The sequence below is a fragment of the Antechinus flavipes genome, chromosome 5 (genome assembly GCF_016432865.1).
Source record: "Antechinus flavipes isolate AdamAnt ecotype Samford, QLD, Australia chromosome 5, AdamAnt_v2, whole genome shotgun sequence".
Lineage (NCBI taxonomy): Eukaryota > Metazoa > Chordata > Mammalia > Dasyuromorphia > Dasyuridae > Antechinus > Antechinus flavipes.
Window position 1 is genome coordinate 127,312,726 of NC_067402.1, and position 21,248 is coordinate 127,333,973.

Below are 21,248 nucleotides of genomic sequence, written 5' to 3' on the forward strand. Positions count from 1 at the left end.
AAGCATAAAAAGGAAGACATGAAAGAGAAAATATAAGAGACCCAATAAAGTTAAACAATTTCCTTTATGGGAAGATAAAACATGGAATTCCCAAGAAATTTATCATTATTGGGGAAGATAAAAGGAGTCTACTTAGACAGAAGACAAGTATGAATCAATCATATTGGGATAATCTTCAAAAAATGAAGATATAAAAAAGAGGAATGCAACTAGGAGAAGGAATAAGGGAGAGGTAGAATGAGGTATGCAAGGAAGAGTTTTTACAGTAAAGGAGAAAATGGGACAAGTGGTATTGAGAGAAGACTTGAACTTCCTTCTCCTTGAATTGATTCAAAGAGTGAACAAAAAGTATGCATATACACACATACTATGCAAATATCTATATTTATTTATTAATATCTATATAACATACATATTTACATCTCTATGTGTATCTATATATTTATGTCTATATGCTGTTGTTCAGTCGTTTGGGTCATGACTGACTTTGTGACCAAATTTAGGATTTTCTTGGCAAGAATATCAGAGTGATTTGCCACATCCTTCTTCAGCTTATTTTATAGATAACTATAGGTCAACTGCCTTCCTCAAGATGACACAGCTAGTAAGTACCTGAGACACTATCTGAACTCAGATTTTCCTGACTTCAAGCCTAGCATATTTTTCACTGTGCTACCAAGCTGACCATATATATGTATAAACACTCATGTGACAACACACAGGTACACAAACACACACACACACACACACACACACACACAGATATAAAGATCTATCTTGTCAACAGAATAACAGGAAAGGAAAGGAATCAGACAAAATTTGCTAGTCTCCAGTGTTTTCAGTTATATCAGACTCTCTGTGATCTGATTTAGGGTTTTCTTCATGTAGATACTACAGGTATCTCCAACTGAATATGCAAATGAAGGATCATTTGAAATTTTCTTCTTACGATAAGAGAAAAAGGGATGATTATAAGAAAGGGCAAATTAAGAGAGCCAGTCATCAGATACCAAATAAGATGAAGGAAAATTTGCAGCATAACTATGAATGGGAATAGGATGAGCTCACCTATAAAATGAAAGTGGATAGCAGAATGGAACCAGAAACTAATATTATGTTGTTTATAAAAGATACACTTCAAAAAAAAAAAAAAAACACAGAGTTAAAATGTGGAGGTTGACCAGAATCTATTATGCTTCAGCTGAAGTTTAAAAGAAGGCAAGAGTAGTAATCATACTCTCAGATGAAGCAAAAGCAAAAATAGAACTATTTAAAAGAAATCATAAAGAAAATTGCATTTTTTCCAAAAGTACAGTAAATAATGAAGTAATATGAAATGTGATTTTCCCAGATACAGAAATGATATAGGGTTCATTTCTTAAATATCTAGGAAACTGAATCAAATTTATAAAAATGAGAGCCACTTCCCAATTGATAAATTATCAATAGATATGAATGGTTTTCAGAAGATGAAATCAAAACTATGTACAGTCATATGGAAACAAAATGCTCTAACTCCCTATTAATTAGAAAAAAACAAATCAAAACAACTCTAAAGTACCATCTCACTCTTATTAAAAATGACCACTGCTGGATGGGATAAGAAAAATTAGGCACTCTAATGAACTTTTGGTAAAGTAGTGAAGTGGTCTAACCATTCAGAACAACTATTTAGAATAAGGTCCAAAGAGCTATTCCCTTTGATTCAGAAATACGATTACTAGGTCTGTATCCCAAATAAGTCAAATAAAAGAAGAATCACACACACACACACACACACACACACACACACACACACACACTGTTTATAGGAACTTTCTTTGTAATGACAAGGCATGGGAAATCAATGGGATGCTCATCAATTTGGCATGTAATGATGATGAAGTACTATTGATCTATTAAAAATGATGATTTGAATGTGCAAAAATGTTTGTATCAGTCCTTTTTGTAGTGGCAAGAAACTGAAAACCGAGTGGATACCCATTAGTTGGCAAATGGCTGAATAAGCTATGGTATATGAATGGTATGGAATATTATTATTCTGTAAGAAATGATCAGCAGGATGATTTCAGAGAGACCTGGAGAGACTTACATGAACTGATGCTAAGTGAAATGAGCAGAAGCAGGAGATCATTATACATTGCAACAGCAAGATTATACAGAGATCAATTCTGATGGACGTTGTTCTCTTCAACAATGAGATAGGGGTGGACCCAAGATGGTGGAAATGACACAGTTTCATTCTGACCTTCTCTACAATCCTAACACTATTTATGAAATACAGCATCTGAATTCGCTCTGGACTGGCAAAACCCACAAATATTGGGAGTGCAACAAATTATCAGCAGAATATAATTTCAAAGATCACCAGAAAAGGTCTGTTTCAATCAAAAATGGGAGGGAGGCAATGAAGCACAAGCAGCTGAGTACAGACAGTTCAGAGTCCTGGTTGGTATGGACTCTCTGGAGTGGTGTAGACTCCCCTGGTTGGTGCAGACTCTGTGTGGAAGAGAATCTACGGGAAGGAATCTACAGCAGTATTGGCCACTTTGGCCTGGTTGCAAGCTAGTAGATCAGCAGAGAAGTTATCAGACATGCAACACAAACACAAAAGATCAATAGTGGACCCCCCAAATGCCAGAATACCATGGAACTTGGCCACGCTCACCCAGCACTGGGAGTGAATCAGCACTGACCCAGCACAGCTGCAGCTTCTTGGAAAACCTCCCCCATCCTAAAGGCAGACCTTAACTTTAAAAAAATAATAATAAAAATAGTAAAGAGGACTCTGATGATAGACAGCTTCTATAGTGAAAGAGAAGAACACATTTCAAATCCTGAGAAGACTAACAGCAGATTGTCTACACATGAAGCCCCAAAAGACAATATAACCTGGTAATCATTACACAAAGCTCTCCTAGAAGAAATTAAAATGGATATTAAAAGAGAGCTAGAAGAAAAATGAGGAAAGGAAATGAAAAATTTGCAAGAGTGTTTGGAAAATAAAATATAACTCCTTGAAAGATAGATTTGATAAAATGGGAAAAGAAAGCAACTCCTAGAAAAAACAGAATTTGTGAAAAATAAAAAGAAAATAACTCCTTAAAAAAGAGAATTTGTGAAATGGAAAAAAATTCCATAAAACAAAACAACTCATTTAAAAATTCAACTGGACAAATACAAAAAGAAAGTTAAAAAGTAAATGAAGAAAATAATTCACTAAAATTCAGAACTGAGCAAATGGAAATAAATGACTCAATGAGACAACAAGAATCAGTCAAGCAAAAAAAAAAAAAAATAGAAAAAATGTAAAATACCAAATTGGGAAAACAGCTGATCTGGAAAATAGATCTAGGAAAATAGAACTAACAAGGTATCATAGAATCAGAAGGTAAAATGATCATTGCAAGAATTCACCAAATGCCTCCTGAAAGAGACCCAGAAATTAAAACCCCAAGGAACATAGTGGCAAAATTTGAGAACTATCCAACCAAGGAAAAAATATTACAAGCAACCAGAAAGAAACAATTCAAATACCAAGGAGCCACAATAAGGATTGTGAGTAATAAGAAAATAAGTAAGTAATAAGGATTACCCAGGAGCTAGCAGCTTCCATTTTAAAGGATCAAAGGGCCTAGAATCTAATTCCAAAAGGCAAAGGAATTTGGAATTCTGCCAAGAATAAATGACCCAGCTAACTTGAACATTTTCTTCCAGGGAAGAAGATGGACATTCAATGCAACTGGTGAATTCCATTTATTTTTGATGAAAAGACCAGAGGTAAACAAAAAATTTGATCTCTAAATATAGAACCCAAGAAAATCATAAAAAGGTAAAAAATTTAAAAAACCTTCTTGAGAACTGTACTTTTGTTATGGGTATACATTGAGAGTACATATATAAGACTGATTTTACTGTTATAATATAAAAAATAAACTAGAGATAAAAATGTGATTGTTATAGAAAAAAAGGGGGAAAGTGGAGGTGAAGTAAGGGAAATTGCATCTTAAGAAGAGGCAAAGAAAATATATTATGATTGAGGAAAAGAAGGGAGGGTGACAAATATTGGGTGAATCTTATTCTCATCAGATTTAGCCCAAACAAAGAATATTAGATATATTTGTTTTCAGTAAGAAACATCTCTCATCTTATAGAAAAGAGGGAGGAGAAAGGGGGAAAAGAGAAGGGTTAAGCTAAATAGAAGGGAAAAGAAAAATAGTAGGGGAAAAGTACAAGAAAGAGAGAGGGACTCTAAAGGGGGAGGATTGCTTGAGGCAAGTAGTGATCATAAGTAAAATACTAAGGAGGAGGGAAAGAGAAAGGTATAATTTGGAGTTAATAAATTGACAAGAAATCTAGAATTAGACGTTTGAACTTTAAATGTGAATGGGGTGAACTCTCCCATAAAACATAAGTGGATAGAAGACTGGATTAAAGCCAGAAACCTACAGTTTGTTGTTTGCAAGAAACACATTTAAAGCAGAGTGATACATACAGAGTAAAGGTAAAAGGCTGGAGCAGAATCTATTATGCTTCAGGTGAAATTAAAAAAAAAAAAAAAAAAAAAAAAAAGCAGGGGTACCTATCCTGATCTCAGATCAAGCAAAAGCAAAAATGGATCTAATTAAAAGAGATAAAGAAAGAAACTATATCTTGCTAAAGGTTACCATAGATAAAGAAACAATATTAATTTTAAGAAATATATGCATCAAGTGGTGTAGCATCTAAATTTCTAAAGGAAAAGTTAAGAGAGTTGCAAGAAGAAATAGACAGCAAAAGTATAATAATGGGAGATCACAATCTTGCTCTCTCAGAACTAGATAAATCAAACCACAAAATAAATAAGAAAGAAGTTAAAGAGGTAAATAGAATACTAGATAAACTAGGCATGATAGATCTTTGGAGAAAATTGAATGGAGACCAAAAGGAGTACACTTTCTTTTTGGCAGTTCATGGAATCTATACAAAAATTGACCATATATTAGGACATAAAAACCTCAAAATTAAATGCAGAAAGGCAGAAATAGTAAATGTATTTTTTTCAGATCACAATGCAATAAAAATTACATTCAACAAAGGGCCAGGGGAAATAGACCAAAAAGAAAGTGGAAACTAAATAATCTCATCCTAAATAATGAATTAATCAGAGAAATACAAATTAAGACAACTCTGAGATACCACTACACACCTGTCAGACTGGCTAGAATGACAGAGAAAGATAATGCAGAATGTTGGAGGAGATATGGGAAAACAGGGACACATATATTATTGGTGGAATTGTGATACATCTAACCATTCTGGAGAGCAATTTGGAACTATGCTTAAAAAGTTATCAAACTGTGCATATCCTTTGATCCAGCAGTGTTACTACTAGGCTTATATTACAAAGAGATCATAAAGAAGGGAATGGGATCTGTATGTGCATGAATGTTTGTGGCAGCCCTTTTTGTAGTGTCCAGAAACTGGAAACTGAGTAGATGCCCATCAACTGGGGAATGGCTGGATAAATTGTGGTATATGAATATTATGGAATATTATTGTTTGGTAAGAAATGACCAACAGAATAATTTCAGAAAGACCTGGAGAGACTTACATGAATTGATGCTGAGTGAAACAAGCTAGGCCAGGAGATCATTATATACTTCAACAACAATACTATATGATGATCAATTCTGATGGACCTGGCCATCTTCAGCAATGAGATGAACCAAATCAGTTCCAATGGAGCAGTAATGAAGTGAACTAGCTACGCCCAGCGAAAGAACTCTGGGAGATGACTAAGAACTATTACATTGAATTCCCAATCCCTATATTTTTGCCTGCCTGCATTTTGTATTTCCTTCGCAGGCTAATTCTACAATATTTCAGAGTCCGATTCTTTTTGTACAGCAAAATAATGGTTTGGTCATGTATACTTATTGTATATCTAATCTATATTTTAATATATTTAACATCTACTGATCATCCTGCCATCTAGGGGAAGGGGTGGGGGGAAGAAGAGGAAAAATTGGAATAAAAGGTTTGGCAATTGTCAATGCTGAGAAATTACCCATACATATAACTTGTAAATAAAAAGCTATTTTTTAAAAAAAGAATGAATGGGTGAAACAGCAAATTATTAGATACAATCAATAATTTCATCCAAGAGAATAACAATAATGAAAAAGCATAGCAAAATTTATGGGATGTAGCCAAAGTGGTAATAAGGGGAAATTTTATATCTCCAGATGCATACTTGCATAAAATAGAGAAAGCAATCAATAAATTTGGGCTTGCAATTAAAAAAGCTAGAAAAAAAAAAAAACTAACTAACCACTCCCCCAGTCAAATACCAAACTTGAAATTCTAAAAATAAGAGACCAATAAAATTGAAATTTTAAAAAAAACTATTGAATTAATAAATAATAGTAAGAGTTGGTTTTATAAAAAAAATAGATAAACCTTTAGTTAATTTGATTAGAAAAAGGAAAGAAGAAAATCAAATTGTTAGTCTCAAAAATGAAAAGAGAGAACTATCCACCAATGAAGAGGAAACAAGACCAATTATCAGGAGTTATTTTGCCCAACTTTATGCCAATAAATTTGACAACTTAAATGTAATGGAGGAATACTTACAAAAATATAGATTGTCCAGATTAACATAAGAGGAAATAAATTACTTAAATAGTCCCATTTTAGAAAAAAAGAAATAGAACAAGCTATTAATCAACTCCTTAAGAAAAATCCCCAGGACCAGATGGATTTACATGTGAATTCTACCAAACATTTAAAGAACAATTAACTTCAATACTCTATAAACTTTTTGAAAAAATAGGGAAGGAAGGACTCCTCCCAAATTCCTTTTATGACACAAACATGGTACTGATACCTAGACCAGGTAGGACAAAAACTGAAAAAGAAATTATAGACCAATTTCCCTAATGAGTATTAATGCAAAAATCTTAAAATATTAACAAAAAGATTAGAGATAATCATCCCCAGGATAATACATTATGACCAAGTGGAATTTATACTAGGAACACAAGGCTGTTTCAATATTAGGAAAACTATTAGCATAATTGACTATATAAATAACCAAATAACAAAAACTATATGATTATTTCAATAGAGGCAGAAAAGGCATTTGATAAAACCCAATACCCATTCCTATTAAAAACACTAAAAAGTATAGGAATCAATGGACTTTTCCTTAAAATAGTCAGTAACATCTGTTTAAAACCATCAGCAAGCATCGTATATAATGGGGATAAACTAGAACCATTCCCAATAAGATCAGGGGTGAAACAAGTTGCCCACTATCACGATTGGTATTCAATATTGTATTAGAAATGCTAGCCTTGGCAAAAAGAGATGAAAAAGATATTAAAGGAATTAGAGTAGGTAATGAGGAAACCAAATTATCATTCTTTGCAGATGATATGCTGGTATACTTAGAGAATCCCAGAGAATCAACTAAAAAGCTATTAAAAATCATCTACAACATTAGCAAAGTTGCAGGATACAAAATAAATTTCATAAATCATCAACATGTTTATACATCACTAACAAACCCCAACAGCAAGAGATACAAAGAGAAATTCCATTTAAAATAATTGTTGATAATATAAAATATTTGGGAATTTATCCACCAAGGGAAAATCGGGAACTACATAAGCAAAACTACAAAATACTTTCCACAGAAATAAATCAGATCTAAGCAAGTGGAAAAATATCAAGTGCTAATGGATAAGTTGAGCGAATATAATAAAGATGACAATATTCCCTAAACTAATGTATTTATTTAGTGCTATACCAATCAGACTCCCAAGAAACTATTTTACTCACCTAGAAAAAATAACAATAAAATTCATCTGGAAGAACAAAAGGTCAAGAATTTCAAAGGAATTAATGAAGAGAAAAGCAAATGAAGTGGCCTAACTGTACCAGATCTAAAACTATATTATAAAGCAGCAGTCATCAAAACTATTTGGTACTGGCTAAGAAATAGAGAAGTTGATCTGTGGAATAGGTTAGGTTCACAGAACAAAATAGCCAATAGCTATAACAATTGAGTATTTACAGCTCCTTTGCACCCCCTTTGGGGATAACAATTCACTATTTGATAAAAACTGCTGGGAAAGTTGGAAACTAATATGGCAGAAAGTAGGCATAGACCCACACCTAACACCATCTACCAAGATAAGGTTGAAATGGGTTCATGATTTAGACATAATGACATTTTAAACAAATTAGAAGAGCAAAGGAGAATTTACCTCCCAGATCCTTGGAGGAAGAAGGAATTTGTGACCAAAAAAGAACTAGAAATCATTACTAATCATAAAATAAATAATTTTGATTATAATAAGTTAAAAAGGTTTTGTATAAACAAAACTAATGCAGACAAGATTAGAAGGGAAGCAATAAACTGGAAAAATATTTTTACATCCAAAGAATTTGCTAAAGGGCTCATTTCTAAATTATATAGAGTGACTCAAATTTATAATAGTTCAAGCCATTTTCCAATCGGCCAAAGGATATGAACAGACAATTTTCAAATGAACAAATTGAAACTATTTGTAGCCACATGAGAAGGTGCTCCAAATCACTATTGATCAGAGAAACGCAAGTTAAGAAAATGCTGAGATACCACTATGTATCTGTCAGATTGTCTAAGAAGACAGGAAAAGTTAATGATGAATGTTGGAGGGAATGTGGGAAAACTGGGACACTGATACATTGTTGGTAGAACTGTGAATAGATACCCCCATTCTTGAGAGAAGTTTGGAATTATGTTCAAATTGTTATCAAACTGTTCATACCATTTGATCCAGCAGTTTCTACTGGGATTATATCCCAAAGAGATCTTAAAGGAAGGAAAGGGACCACATATACAAAAATGTTTGTGGCAGCCCTTTTTGTAGTGGCAAGAAACTGGAAACTGAGTGGACATCATTCAAGTGGAGAATGACTGAATAAATTATAGTATATGAATGTTATGGAATGCTATTGTTCTGTAAGAAATGAGCAACAGGATGATTTCAGAGATGTTTGGAGAGACCTACATGAACTGATGCTAAGTGAAATGAGCAGAACCAGGAGATTATTATATATTTCAACAACAAGACCATGACGATTAATTCTGATGGATGTGCCTCTCTTCAACATTGAGATGATTCAAATCAGTTCCCCTTGTGCAGTGATGAAGGGAACTATCTACAACTAGAGAGAGAACCGTGGGAACAGAGTATGGAACACATCAAAGCATTCTCACTCGCTCTGCTGTTATTTGCTTGCATTTTGTTTCCTTTCTCAGTTCTTCTTTTTCTTCCTTCGTGATCTGATTTTTCTTGTGCAAAAGATAACTGTATAAATATATATACATATATTGGATTTAACAAATATTTCAACATATTTAACATGTATTGGACTACCTGCCAGTTAAGAAAGGGGATAGGGGGAAAATTTGGAACAAAAGGTTATGCAAGGGTCAATGTTGGGAAAATTACCCATGCATATGCTTTGTAAATAAAACACTTCAATAAAAAAATAAAATTGTAAACACTGAAAAATATTTTCATTTTTTAAATTTTTATTAAAATTTATTATCTGAAATAATTATAATAATAAAAAGCTTTAAAATAAAATAAAATAAGAAAAAAAGAAAAAAGAAAAATAGTTATTAATTTTTTTTAAAAATGAGATGACTCAGGCCAGTTCCAATGGTCTTGTGATGAAGAGAGCTATTTGCACGTAGAGAGGGGACTTTGGGAACTGAGTGTGGATCACAATATAGTATTAACACTCTCTTTGTGGTTTGTTTGCATTTTGTTTTCTTTCTCACTTTTTTTCTTTCTTGATCTGATTTTTCTCATGAAGCATATTTGTGGAAATATGTGCAGAATAATTGCACGTTTTTAACATATATTGGATTATTTGGGAGGAAGGGAGGGAAAAAAATTTGAAACACAAGATTTTGCGAGAATGAATGTTGAAAATTATCCATCTGTAAGTTATGAAAATAAAAAGCTTTAATTAAAAAAAATTAAGTGTAGAGTAGGGTGATTTCAGAAACAAATACGGCAAGATCTATATGAAGTAATACAAAATGAAGTGAGCAGAACCAAGAGTTCATTGTGAACAGTAATTGTAACATTGCAATGATGATCAATTGTAAAAGACTCAGTTCCTCTGATCAATACAATAATTTAAAACTTCCAAAGATCTCATTATGAAAAATTCTATTCACCTCCAAAGAAAAAATGATGAACTCCAAGTACAAATTAAGATATCGTTTTCCCCCTTTCTTTTTTTTTTCTATTTTTTTTTTTTTTAAGATAACATGCCTAGTATGGAAACAGGTTTTGCACAGTCACATATAATTAATATTGCTTGCATTTTCAGTTAGTGGGGTAAGAGTAAGAGGAAGGGAGGGAAGTTAAACTAAAACCTTTTAAAAAAGAAATTAAAATAAAAATGATTTGGGGAGGAAATAAATAAAAATAGTCAAAGCAGAGTAAGGGATGATTTCAGAAAATCTAAATATAGGACTGATATGATTAGTGTGAATTGTATAGGCTGAATATATAGTAGAAATTATGGTGAAAAAATAGATCAGAAAGACTCTTGAGGAGCTGGTTATTTTGGTTAGAATGGAAAATTTAGGGAAGCTGGCAGTGAAAGGAAAAGGATACTAGATTTGCCAAAAAACATGCCTTTGAATCCTGCAATTTTACTTAATACTTGTGTGCCTAAAACCAGATAATTTAATTTCTATGATTCAACTTGCTCATCTGTAATGTAAACAGATTGTATCATGTGATTTTTTTTCAGATTCTTTTCTATTTGAAATTCAGTGTAGGTCTTTAAGCAAAGAAATAATATTTTTAGAAAATGTCCTTTTTTGGTAGACATGGTGGTAGGAGTTGGTAGTGACAAGAAAGAGATATTGTCCATGGGCAAAGGAAGAAGAGGGGAGGAGAGGAACTGTTATTTGGGTTAGTTCATTTTTACATTTTGTATTTATAACTTTATTGTATGAAAAAAGAAAATGGCATTTCTATTCATTAAGTGTAAGATGATACAAACTTGATAAGTGACAACAGAATACTTTTTTCTAAACAGGAGATACTTAAGGTTAATTGAAATGAATTTATGTATTTATTGTTCTCTTATAATCCAAAAGGAAATCAAAATTTAATATTCTTGCTCTTTTTCTAATAGAAGGATTACAGTGATCCAATATATTAAAACCTAGTAATTTTCAGTTTATAGATAAATTGTGGAATATTTTTATGGTATAACATTATAGCTTCTAAGTTTAACTAACTTCAACAATGACCTATTTTGGAAACACTTTATTGACTATCTAAATGCCCCCTCTTTTAAGCTCCATTTGTTATTAATGGCCTCTGGCTTTGAACTTCTACATTTAGCACTACAGTCTAATAACTCTGTGGCTGGCATATAATCCTAGAAAATAAACATCTTCTCCTTATGGTTAATTTGAAACTTTGAAAGTTATTAGAACAAAATTCCATCTTCTCCTGATGAAGGTGCATTTAATCATGGTGCATTCCTCCCTCTTTGATTGAGAAGCAGGCACATGTCAGTAAATATTAAAGTTATGTACCATCTGTTGGAAATTCCTTTATCTACCACACAGCTGCAGGACTCCATTGTCATTGGAATGTGGTCTTAAGTCATTACTGTAACTTAATCTAGTGAAATTTATATTTATACTTTCTGCCCCTTCCTAGGTCTCCTGCTGTAGTTATCTAGTAAACACATTAGAGAACTCAAGCAGAGAACCTAACCTCAATTCCCTCCTTTGCTCCTCAATGAACAAAGACTAACTTTGAATGGTATAATTAACCTGTTCTTTTAGTTTCTCTGTAAAATGCTGATATCATTGCCTTTTGGTCTAACATCTAAGGATTGTATAAGGATTAATAATGCAAATAAATGATCCTCAGCAAAAGGTGCCCTATGAATGTAAATTTTATTCATAAGTTAAGTAAATCCTGTGCAATTATCTATTGTCTTAGAAATAAATAGACTTAAGAATTATGATTGGCCCTAAAATATAGGTATAAGCAAAATAGGTATACTTGGAATGAAATAAGCAGAGAGGGAGGTCATGGAACATTTTTTGAATATTCTTGTTTTCAGAAATTAATGTTCAGGGTGTTCCAAAAGTCTTTAATGCGTGATGTTAACCTTTAATAGTTTAAAATTTAATAGTTTGAGGGTTTTTTGGTGGTTGTTGTTGATTTTTTTTTTTTTTTGCTGAGGCAATTGGGGTTAAGTGACTTGCCCAGGGTTACACAACTAGGAAGTGTTGAGTCTCTGAGACCACATTTGAACTCAGGTCCTCCTAACTTCTGGGCTGGTGACCTATCCACTGTGCCACCTAACTGCTGCCCAAATTTAATAGTTTTAATAGTTTGACATTGAATTTTAACTTTTAGAATACCCTATATATTTATAGAAACAACATGATGTATTGGAAATAGAACCAGTCCAAAGGTAGGAAAGTTTAGGTTCAAGTATTGCCTGTGACATAATTGCCTATGTCACTTCATTTCTTTGTGTTCTAAGTAATTTTCAAGAATATAAGTGGCAAAGAAGGTGTATCCCTACTTGAGTATTAGAAATATCAATTGAGAGTTTCCTTTACTAATAAAATTACACATCTGATCCCTCTATCTCCCTCTCTGTCTCTCTGTCTGTCTCTTTTTGTCTTTCTCTCTTTGTCTCTCTCTCTCTCTCTCTCTCTCTTTCCTTCTATCTTTCTCTCTTTTTCTCTTTTTCTGTCTCTGTCTATTTCTGTCTCTCTGTCTCTGTCTATCTCTCTGTCTCTGTCTCTCTCTGCCTTTCTTTTTCTCTCTCTTTCTTACTCTCTCCCTCCTTCCCTTTTATTCTTATCTAAATATTTTTTTCTCTATAATAGCACCAAATTCCACGTTCCATTATATCTATCTATCTATCTATCTATCTATCTATCTATGTTATGATAGTTCAAGTTGCATGTATATTAATGAATACTCAAGGCCCCAGATGAATAGTTACAAATATGGTAGACAAATTTCTCATATATAGAAATAGTTTTTAAAATATTCTATAGCACCTAAATGTTTTTCCTCAGTTCTATTCACAGATTATCAAATTCAATTTCTCACATAACTGAGGAATTTTCTATATAGAATGTCTCAGAGATGGTTACTTAACCTATTCTTCAACCTTTTCTTTTTGGGGGGTAGAAGGAGGAAGGGAGGAAGACTTTGCTACCTCAGAAAGCAAATTCCTCTTGGACAGCTCAAATTCTTATAAAGTATTTCCTTCTGCTTCCTCGTAGATTTCACAAAATTGTAGTTATATTTTTTGCACAGAGCAGGTCTACTCTTCCAATGAGGGGGTACTCAAATATTTAAATATGGCATCACATTTCTACTAATGTGTAGTAGATTTTTTCTATGAATATTTTTCCTTCTCTTTTCAGCCATTATGATTTCCAGAAATTTCCCCATTTTAATTACTTTTAGAAATACTAAAGTTTTAAAACTCAATGTTTCTTTGATTGTATGGATCTTAGAATTGAAAACAATATTTTAGAAATAGTATAAGGAAGAAAATAGACAAACTATACTGTTACATTATTCATATTACTTATGACATCATTAAAAACTCTACTTTTTTCACAAAAATTCATGTATTTTAGCTCTGTAAGGAACTTAGAGATAATCTGATCAGGCTACCCATTTTAAACATGAGAGAACTGAAACAAGTGTAATCTCTAGTCTTTCATGTATGTAATTTTGTAGGGTTTTTTCCCCAATCATGACTTCATATTTACATAGCCTAAATTTTATTTTTAAAATTTCATGAATCATTTCAACTTATTCATTTTTTTTTTAAATTTTCTATCATTCAGTGTATTAGATAGCTTCTTCTGGTGCAGTGTTAGCTGAACATTTGTCAAATGTACTTTGGGGAAAGACTTCAAATAAAGCATTAAAAAAATTTACAATATGAAGTCAAAAGTTATGGGGAATATTCTACCTTCCTCCAAGTTAAAACTGACGCATGAATCAATTTATTTTGTATAAGGTTATATAACAAATTATGAAATCACTGAACTGTCTTATCCAAACCAACACTCTACTAGACTGTTCATAAAAGCATTGCATGTGCTCCGCAATCTTACAAACACCAACCACATTTACAAAGCTATGTTCAGTTGAGTGTCACATTTTAAGAGGCATAGTAGGGAACAAAGGCATACACAAACCAGAAAAATCAGACTGCCCCAGTGCTTGAAATTTATGCCATATGATTAATGGTTAAAACACTTAGAAAACCTTAGTCTGAAGAAGAGAAGATTTTAAATAAGCAAGATAAATGTCCTCAATTATTCAAGGTATAAATGTGGAAAACAAATAATATTCTTGAATGGTCTGTGAAAGCCTAAAAGTAGTACCAACAGTATAAATTCAATTATCTTAGCTCTATATAAAACTTTAAGAACAATATAGTAATGGTATGCCTCAATAGGTACTAAAAGTTTTCCAGAGCTTAAATAAATATATTATAAAAGACAAATATTTCCCAAATACACTATATGTGCAAGAAAAAACATATAGATTTATAGGATCATAAATGTGGAATTGAAATGGACCTTAGAAGAAAATATGTCCAAGTTCTGCATAAAGGAAAATGAAGCTGGGAAGATAATTTTCCCAGAGTAATTTACCTAGGAAGTAACTGAAGCAAAACTTGAACTCAAGACTTTTTTCTTTTCCTGTTGTGATGAAATGTGCATTTATAAAACAAACAAACAAAAAAGAACCATAGACACATATTTCTGAATTATAATTCGCAACTGATATAGTATGAATCTATAATTTAGAGTTCAGAAACTGGTATTAAGTGCTTTCTTAAAGAATGTCTTTAGCAAAGATGGAGGATTAGAGGGAACAAACCACTTAAACTCTCTCAGTATTCCTCTCCAAAATAACTTAAAATAACTTTACAAAACAAATTTTAGACTTCCAGACCCAACAGAAATTCAAGATGAAATTTTTTTTTCAGTTTAAACATGTCACTACATGGCAAGAGAAATCTGTAACATCTGGTTGGGTGCACATATATGGCAATAGTAACAGTGAACAAAGCAATTTTAGGAGCTCTCAGCCCACAGATAATAAATAGATTAGACAGCTAGTCAGAAAAAGATTATAGAGGACTCATTGCTGGCACTGGATACAGTAGATGCTGATTGGCAACTCCATTACCCATAATCAGTTATAAATCACAGTTCTAGAGCAAAATAAGTTCTTGTTCTCATTCTCAAGGAAACATGGACCCTGATCACAATTCCAGAGCCAAGAGGAGTCCTAGCACTTGCAGTGTAAGGAGAACAGGGGACCTGAACACAGCAGGGAAGATAAGTGATGGTGCTTGTGGCTGCATGAAAAAAGGTACCTTCCTGAGAAAAGACAAGTACAGACAAGGAGAGCAGTGACATCTCTCTCTATATCAAACCATCTCAGAAGTACCAAAGCTTGTAGAACTCCATGAGTTCTGAAAATAACACCAAAAAAACATAAAGCCTGAGACAATGTTTCCCTAGTTCCAACTGAGCAGCCCAACCTTAACAAAAAAGTCAAGAAATGTGCTAGAAAAAATGAACAAACAACAACAACAACAAAAATTTGACCATAAAATGCTCTCATAGTGGCAGGGAACACCAGTACAGAGATTCAGAAAACAGCAATCTCTCTCTCTTTCTCTCTCTCTCTCTCTTTCTCTCTCTCTCTCTCTCTGTCTCTGTCTCTCTCTCTCTGTCTCTCTCTGTCTCTCTCTCTCTGTCTCTCTCTCTCTCTATCACACACACACACACACACACACACACACACACACACACACACCAAAGTATAACCAAACAAAGCCTCAAAGAAAAATGTTAATTGGTCATAATCCCAAAAAAGAATTATTGAAAGGATTTTTTTTAAGATAGATAAAAGTGTTAGAGGAAAAAATAAGAAAAGAAATTAGAGTGATGCAAAAAAGTTATGAAAAAATAATTAAAAGTTTGGCAAAGGGTACAAAAATACTGAAAAAATGTCTTAAGAATGAATTGACCTAATGGTGAAAGAACAAAAAATTCACTAAAGAAAAGAACACCTTATAAAGCAGAATTGGGTAATATCAGGGGAAAGGTACAACATTTCTCTAAGGAAAATAATTCCTTACCAATTAGAATTAGCAACTGTCTTAAAGTTCTGGAACTAAGATAAGATAAGCATTGAAAAAGTTCACCAATCACCTCAGGAAAGAGATTCCAAAATAAAAACTCCAAGGAATATAATACCCAAATTCCAGAACTTCATCCATTTAAGGAAAAAATGCTACAAGTGACCAAAAAGAAATGACTCCAATATAGGATATAAACAATCAGGACACATTACCTGACAGCAGCCACATTAAAGGACAAGAAGTCCTTTCTTGATAGATAGATAGATAGATAGATAGATAGATAGATAGATAGAAAGACAAAGGACCTAGGAATGTAATGAAGGATCACCTACCCAGTGAAGTCAAGCATACTTCAAGGGGGGAAATAGTAATTCAATAAAATAAGATTTCAAGCTTTCAGAAAGAGAAGACCAGAATTAAATAAAAATTTTTGTCTCTAATATCAACAACCAAGACAACTATAAATAGGTAAAAAAAAAAAGGGGGGGGGAAGAGGGAGAGAACAAGGGATTCTAATGAGTTAAATGTTTCTATTTATACAAAATGCAGTGATACTTGCAATTCTTAATAAGTGTATCACTAAACAAATAGTGCAACTAGAAGGATTATACATAGATAATACAGGAATAAAGTAAATTTGAGGGAATGACAAAAATAAAGCTAATCAATGAAAAAGAGAAACGCATTACATACAGAAATAAGAGAGAAATAGAATGGTGTAAATTATTTGAAGAAGCATGAAAATGGGAAGAGAAAAAGGGAGGGTGGGCAACAAATCTTGCTTTCATCTATTTTGGCTCAAAAAGGTAAGGATGTCTATAATTACTTCAATATAGAAAGCCATTTTGCCAGACAGAGAAATATGAGATTGAGGAAAGGAGGAGTAAGGGCTGGTAGAAAACACAGGAGATCAGGAGATGGGAAAAGTAAAATATTATGGAGCAGGAAAAGGGTAAAAGGAAAAAAAAATAGAGGACAATCAGAAAGAATAGGATGGAAGAAAATATACAGATAGTGATCATGACTGTAAATATGAATGGAATGAATTCTCCCATAAAAAAGAAAGCAGGTGGCAGAAGGAATCAAAAAACAAAACAAAACAAAAAAAATCCTACAATATGTTGTTTATAAGGAACACATTTGAAGCAGAGAGACACAAATGCAAGGTAAGGATAAAGGATTGATCACAATATATTATGCTTCAACTGAAGAAAATAAAAGGGTAGCAATCCTTATCTTAGACAAATCAAAAGTAAAAATAGGCCTAATTAAATAAGAAAGGAAAATGCATCTTCCTAAATAGCACCAATGAAGCAAGATCAATATTACATATATACACCAAATAAAACATACAAATTCTTAAAGGAAAAAAGAGTTTTTTTTTTTTCCCCAGTCAAACAAAACTATTTTCTATTTCTTCTTATAAGGAAATAGAAAATAGTTCTGCTTTAATGGGAGACTTCAAATGCTTCCTCTCAGAACTTGACAAATACAATTAAGAAAATAAAAGAAAAAAAGTAAGGAGAAAAATACAATATTAGAAGTTAGATATGACAGACCTATGGAAAAACCTGAATCAGAGTAGAAAAGAATATACAGGTCATGTAATAGGGCACAAAAACCTCAAAATCAAATGTAGAAAGACAATTATTAAATGTATTCTTCTGGGATCATAATAAAATAAAATTACACTCAGCAACAGGAAGTGGAAAAAAGGATTAACAATTAATTGAAAACTAAAGAGGCCAATTTTTAAGCATAAATGAATCAAAGTTCAAATCATAGGGAAAATCAATAATTTCAGTAAAGAAAATAAAAACAATGAGACAACACAGCAAAAGTTATGTAATGTAGCCAAAGCAGTAAATAGGGGAAATTTGTTTCTCTAAATTTCTACATCAATAAAATGGTAAAAGAACAGATTAATGAATTTGGATATTAAAAATCTATAATTGAGCACCAAATTGGAAATCCTCAAAACAAAAATAATATTAATAAGATTTAAAGGTGTTTTTTTTTTTTTTTAGTGAACTAAAAAAATAAACCAAAAGACTGGTTTTATGGGGGGAAAAAAGATGGATAATATATTGGTCAATTTGATTTTTTTTTTTAAAAGGAAAGCAAATATCCTATATCAAAACTAAAAAGGATGAAATCACTACCAATGAAGGAGAAATCAAAGTAATTGTTAGAAAACATTTTGCCCAATTACATATCAATAAATGTGACAATAGAAGCAAAACTGATGAATATTTACCAAAAAAAAAAAAAGTTACCTATATTAACAGAATGCATAAATAACTCCATCTTAGAAAAAAATAAAATAAACACTTCATTAATGAACTCCCCAGGAAAAAATTCTCAGGGATAGTTGAGTTCACAAGTGAATTCTACCAAACATTTAAAAAACAATTAATTCCAATATTTTAAAAACTTTGGAAAAATAGGTGAAGAAGAAGTCATACAACTCTTTATGGCATAAATATAAAGCTGATACCTAAAATTAAAAGAGATAAAACAGAAAGTAAATAACAGATCAACTTCCACAATACATATTGATGCAAAAAAAAAAAATGAACAAAATATTTGCAAGATGATTAAAGCAAAAATTTGTACCAGAAATGGAAGGTTGGTTCAGTATTCAGAAAACCATGAACACAATTGACTACATTAATAAGAAAATCAACAAAAATCAAATGATTATCTGAATAGATACAGAAAAAGCTTTTGACATAATACAGCACCAATGCCTATTAAAAACATTGAGAGTGTAGGAATAGAGATACTGTTCCTTAAATGATAAGTTGCAATATTAATGTAAAAACCATCAGGAAGCATTATCTCTAATGGAGATAAGCAAGAAACCTTCTCAATAAGATTGGGGTTCAGTGAAGCAAGGATTTCTATCTTATTCAATATAGCAATAAAATGTTGGCTTTTGCAATAAAAAAAGAAAAATAAATTAAAGCTTTTAGAATAAGCAATGAGAAAATAAAATTATCACTCTTTGCAGGTGATATGATGACCCTAGAAGATTAACTATTTTTTAAAAATAATTAATAATATTAGTGATGTTGCAACATATAAAGTAAACTCTTTCTTTATATGAGCAACAAAGCTCAACAGCAATTAATAAAAATGGCATTCCATTTAAGATAATTGTGAACAATATAAAATACTTGGAAGTCTCCCTGCCAAGAGAAAAACAGGGACTATATGAACATAATCACAAAACATGCTTCACACAAATAAGCTCAAATCTAAGCAGTTGGAAAAATATCAATCCAACCCAATATAATAAATTCAATTCTGAATATATTCATATACTTATCCAATGTGATACCAATCACTGTATTAAAAAATGTTTGAAAGAGCTAGGAAAAATGATAAAAATATTCATCTGGAAGAACAAAAGGTCAAAAATAAAAAGGAAATTAATAGGTAAAAATACATAGGAAGGTGGCTTAACAATACTAGATCTCAAATTATATTATAAAGCCATAATCATTCAATCTATCTAGTACTGGCTAAGAAATAGAGTGGTGGTTCAGGGGAATAGACAAGATGTAGAAGACACTATTTGATAAACCCAAAGACCCCAGCTTTTTAGAGAAGAACTCACTAATTGACAAAAACTTATGGGAAAACAGGTAAGCAAAAGGAGAGAAATTAGATATAAATCAACATCTTAGGCTACATACCAAGGTAAATTCAAAATAGGTGCGCAATCTAGATATAAAAGGTACACCATACGCAAATTAAGGAATAGTCTACCTATCAAAACTAGGGGAAGATGAAAAATTCATGGACAAAGAAGAGATAAGGAACATTACAAAATATAAAATAGATGATGAAAAAATAGATGAGATATTCAAATGAAAGCAATTCTAAGATACTATTTCATGCCTACAGGATTTGAAAATATAACAAAAAAAAAAAAGGAAAGTGATTAATATTGGAGAGGATATGGGTACACTAAAGCACTGTTGGTGGAGTAATAAACTGATCCAACCATTCTGGAGACTAATTTGAACTTATGCCCAGAAGACAATCAAACTGTGCATACCCTTTATGCTATCAAAGGTCTATTTATCCATCAAAATACCTATTAGGTCTGTATCACAAAGAGTTATAAAAAGGGGAAAAGATCAACAAATCCAGAAATACTTATACCATCTCTTTTTATGGTGACCAAGTAATAAAAATTGAGAGGATGCCCGAAAATTGGGGAATGGATAAACTAGCTGTGCTATATAAATATAATAAATTACTATTATTTAATAAAAAATGATCAACTTTCAGAAAAACTTGGAAAGACTGTGCAAAGTGAAACGAGCAGAACCAAGAAAACACTGTACACAGGATCAGCATCATTGTGTAATGACTATGATTGACTCAGCTCCTCTCAGGAACAAATTAATCCAAGACAAGTACAAAGGAGTCACAAAGGAATGTATATGCTATGCATAATCTGGTAAAGAATTGATGGACTTGCAATAACTATTGCAATCTAGTGTTTGACAAACCCAAAGATCCCAACTTTTGGGATAAGAATTCACTATTTGACAAAAACTGCTGGGAAAACTGGAAATTAGTATGGCAGAAACTAGTCATGGACCCACACTTAACACTGTACACCAAAACAATATCAAAATGAGTTCATGATTTAGGCATAAAGAATGAGATTATAAATAAATTAGAGAAACATAAGGTAGATTATCTTTTAGACTTGCAGAGGAGAAAGGAATTTGTGACCAAAGAAGAAACAGAAGTCATTATTGATCACAAAATAGAAAATTTTGATTGTATCAAGTTAAAAAGCTTTTGTACAAACAAAATAAATGCAAACAAGATTAGAAGGGAAGCAATAAACTAGGAAAACATTTTTACAGTTAAAGGTTTTGGTAAAGGCCTCATTTTCAAAATATGTAGAGAATTGACTCTAATTTATAAGAAATCAAGTTCTTCCTGGCTTCCCTCAGAATCAAGCCTCTGAATGGATTTTGGAGGTACAA